General features: G+C 43.8%; 1 protein-coding gene across 1 annotated transcript in view; it reads left to right on the top strand.

The window, feature by feature from the left end:
- The window catches only part of VRTN (vertebrae development associated), a 72,185-nt gene that overhangs the window by 36,737 nt on the left and 30,921 nt on the right, over nt 1-4,527 (top strand). The window contains exon 2 of the mRNA XM_011949575.1: nt 3,265-3,426. The gene's annotated coding sequence lies outside the window, so the exon portion shown is untranslated. The remainder of the gene's footprint in view (nt 1-3,264; nt 3,427-4,527) is intronic.

Raw genomic sequence — 4,527 nt, 5'->3', positions numbered from 1 at the left:
CTCAGCTCACTGCAAGCTCCACCTCCCGGGTTCACGCCATTCTCCTGCCTCAGCATCCTGAGTAGCTGGGACTACAGGCACCCGCCACTGCACCCGGCTGATTTTTTGTATTTTTAGTAGAGATGGGATTTCACCATGGTCTTGATCTCCCGACCTCATGATCCGCCTGCCTTGGTCTCCCAAAGTGCTGGGATTACAGGTGTGAGCCACTGCTCCCGGCTTTATAGGGGTATTTCTTTATAATTGATATGTATGTACTAATATATTATATGCCTTGTAAAACACAAATGTAGAAATGGAAAAGAATGAAAGAAAATATATAATCTACACGGAAGTTCTTCTGAGAATCATCTTGCATACTCCCAGGTACATACAGCCCACCTCTGAGCTCCTTGGTACAGAGAGTGGGTCTGTGGATTGGATTCTGGCAGTAGACAATAGTAGCAGTCTTCACATCACCATTGAATAACTTGAAGAAGACAAAGAATATGATTCCTGCCTTCAAAGAAATCTAGTAGTGGAGACCTGCATCCAAATAACCATAACACAAAGGCCAGGCGCAGTGGCTCACACCTGTAATCCCAGCATTTTGGGAGGCCGAGGCAGGTGGATCACTTGAGGTCAGGAGTTTGAGACCAGCCTGGTCAACATGGTGAAACCCCGTCTCTACTAAAAATACAAAATTAGCCGGGTATGGTGGTGCATGCCTGTAATCCCAGCTACTAGGGAGGCTGAGACAGGAGAATTACTTGAACCCGGGAGGCGGAGGGTGCAGTGAGCTGACATCATGCCACTGTACTCCAGTCTGAGTGACAGAGCAAGAAAGAACAACCATAACCGGATAATAGAATATGGGAAACCATGTAGCAAACGCGTTCAATAACCCTCAGTGGAGATCCAAAGCATGACACAGAAAAAGCAATTCAGTGACAGTAGGTCTAGAGGTGTCAACATAAATGTGGTCCAAGTGCATACCTCTGATTGGCTAGTTTGATCTAATCACTATTTTAAAATATGACTAACATTAATTGAGCGTTTTGGGTATGATAGTCACTGTACTAAATGCCTGACTTGTATTTCTTCATTTAATCCTTATCACAGTCCTGTAAAGAACTTATATTATTCTATCAACATTTTACAGATGAGGAAATTAAGGCTCAGAGAGGTTAACTGGTTCATGCAGTACAGCTGGGATTTAAACCCATGTTTATTCAACTCTAAAGCCAGTGATTTTCATTGCCATTCTATACAGGCTCAGAAATTTTCAATATAGGTGGCCTTAAGCAGTTTCTCCCCTTTTACAGATGTTCTATTTTTTTTTGTGAGACAGAATCTTGCTCTGTTGCCCAGGCTGGAGTGCAGTGGTGTGGTCTTGGCTTACTGCAACCTCCACCTCTTAGGTTCAAGCAATTCTGCCATAGCTCCCCAAGTAGCTAGGATTACAGACATGAACCACCAGGCCCAGCTAATTTTTGTATCTTTTGTAGAGATGGGGTTTCACCATGTTGGCCAGGCTGGTCTCAAACTTCTGACCTCAAGCGATCTGCCTGCCTCAGCTTCCCAAAGTGCTGGTATTACAGGTGTGAGCCACTGCGCCCAGCCTCAGATCTTTATTTACAAAAAGAATGCATTCTTATGGCAAAAATGCAAACGAAACTGAAGTGTGCAAGGTAAAAAAAGCCAGCCAGGTGGTGGTTCACACCTGTAATCCCAGCACTTCGGGAGGCAGAGGCAGGCGGATCACCTGAGGTCGGGAGTTTAAGACCAGTCTGGTGAACATGGTGAAACCCCGTCTCTATTAAAATACAAAATTACCTGGGCATAGTGGTGCATGCCTATAATCCCAGCTGCTCGTGAGTCTGAGGCAGGAGAATTGCTTGAACCTGGGAGGCAGAGGTTGCGGTTAGCCGAGATTCCACCATTGCACTCCACCCTGGGCAACAAGAGTGAAACTCTGTCTCCAAAAAAAAAAAAAAACAGCCTCTTTCCACAAACCTCCTCTCCAGGGTTTTCCATTAGTTTGCTCCATTTATAGTCTTCCAGACTTCTTTCTACTCACTAAACACACACACACATACTCACTAAACACACACACACACACACATATGTATATAGTAGATAGATTTTTGCAAAAGTGGATTCATAAGATTTATTTAACTCTGAAATCTCACTTTAATTTGGCTATATTTCTGGGTTAGTTCCCATAGATCTATTCGCACATCAGTAGTGGGTAATATAATTGACTTAAAATGTTCCCTTCTGGTGAATCACTTGAACCCGGGGGGCGGAGGTTGTGGTGAGCTGAGATCGTGCCATTGCACTCCAGCCTGGGCAACGAGAGCGAAACTCCATCTCAAAAGAAAAAGTTTCCTCTTGGTAATTCTTTTCACTGTTTTCCTCTAGGTGACTCTAGAGGATTGTCCTTTTTCTTTGTCTCCTCTTTTTCTCCTCTCTTCTTACCCTTTTGGCTTTAGATCTTATCTAGATGTTAACAACTCCCACACTTATTTCACTCTTACCTGGAACATTTTGTAATCTTCTGTATTTTGAATTTACTTTGAGTTGGGTTTATGCCTATTCAGAACATACTGTCCTTGAAGAATGTATTTTTGTATTTGCTTCTACTGATGAAAAGAAACTCTGGGCCAGGTGCGATGCCTCTCATCCCAGCACTTTAAGAGACTAAGGTGGGTGGATCACTTGAGGTCAGGAGTTTGAGACTAGTCAGTGAACATGGTGAAACCCTGTCTCTACTAAAAATACAAAAATTAGCTGGGCATGGTGGCACATGACTGTAGTCCCAGCTACTTGGGAGGCTGAGGCAGGAGAATTGCTTGAACCTGGGAGGGAGGCGGAGGTTGTAATGAGCTGAGATCGTGCCACTTTACTCTAGCTGGGTGACAGAGTGAGACCCTGTCTCAGAAAAAGAAAAAAAAAAAGAAACTCTGGAAGGAAACTAATAAAGGTAGTTGCCGGTGTGTGGTAATGGGGGATGAAAGGAGTTGGGAGTAAACTAAGCCCAAAGATACCAGGCCTGAGAGGAAGAGCAGGGTGATTGGGAGATCCTGAGTTTGGCCTTGTGGTCTTGTTTCCTCTTCATGGATGAAATAGAGAGGGCTGAAGAAATGCAACAAACTCGGAGGGGGAAGACCACAAGCCCTTGAAACTGCTTCAGGGCCAGCTGTTCCCCTAGTGGGTACCTGTGCCTGTTTCCTTGGGGTGGGAGAAGGGCTGAGTTATTGACAAACCTTCTTCCCTCGCCAGGTAAGTTTCCTGAGGACAGCTGCTCTGTGAAGCCCATTGCCCCAAGGGCACCTATCAAAGACCCTGCAAAGAAGCAGATGGTAATCCAGATGACTGATGACATTGCCCATCCTGGGTACCTGGGCTGCCTGCTTTTCCCCGAAGTGGGAACCTGGCTTGCAGGTAAGTGTCCTTCCCCCTTGCTCCTTTAAAGTGATACTTCACTCCTCAAAGAAAATATTTCATCTTTTTATTGTAAAAGTTATTAAACACACCCAAAATGAAAAATGGCATAATGAACCACTCAGAATGAACAGTATAATGAACTCCTGATCCAAAAAGTATCACATTGTGCCATATATATTCTTTTTTTCCTGATTAAAAAAAATCAAATCCCTGACATTTTATTCCTAAATTCTCAAATGTATATCTAAAAGGTTAGAACATTTTCATGTGTAACCATCATACTGTTCTCACTCCTAACAAATTTAACATTAACTGCTTCTTATACTCTAATATCCAATCTATACCCACTCCTAACAAATTTCACATTAATTGCTTCTTATACTCTAATATTCAATCTATACTCACACTTACCCCTAAGTGAAATAACTTACAGCCGTGAATAATGTTAGATTGGAGTTGCAAATGACCAGAGAAGCCAGCATCAGCCTGACAGCCCTCTTAGCACAGATCTCTGAGAACCGCCAGTACCCAAGAGTGAGGGGCTCAAGAAATACTTCTTCCTTTCCACAGTAATAGCAAGTCATGGTAGCTCTCATTATGAGCTCTTACCATTGAGAACTTGCTATGCACCTTTCTGTGCTGACTGGAAGACTGCATTCACTCTTTGTGTATCTTCCACAGAGCTGTGTATAATGCCTACACAGAGTAGATGTTTAACAAATTGTAATTTGTTTTTTGTTTTAGAGATAGAATCTTGCCCTGTTGCCCAGGCTGGAGTGGAGTGGCACAATCACAGCTCACTGAAGCCTCAAACTCCTAGGCTCTAGTGATCCTCCTGCTTCAGCCTCCTGAGTAGCTCGGACTAGAGTTGCATGCCATCACATTCAGCTAATTATTTTTATTTATTTATTTATTTATTTATTTTTTGAGACAGAGTCTCACTCTGTCGCCCGGGCTGGAGTGCAGTGGCCGGATCTCAGCTCACTGCAAGCTCCGCCTTCCGGGTTTACGCCATTCTCCTGCCTCAGCCTCCCGAGTAGCTGGGACTACAGACGCCCACCACCTGGCCCGGCTAGCTTTTTGTATTTTTTAGTAGAG

This window comes from Colobus angolensis, unplaced genomic scaffold (genome assembly GCF_000951035.1).
Source record: "Colobus angolensis palliatus isolate OR3802 unplaced genomic scaffold, Cang.pa_1.0 Scaffold3, whole genome shotgun sequence".
Taxonomy (NCBI): domain Eukaryota; kingdom Metazoa; phylum Chordata; class Mammalia; order Primates; family Cercopithecidae; genus Colobus; species Colobus angolensis.
Note: the sequence above shows the minus strand (reverse complement) of the source record. Positions and strands in the feature narration are given on the sequence as shown.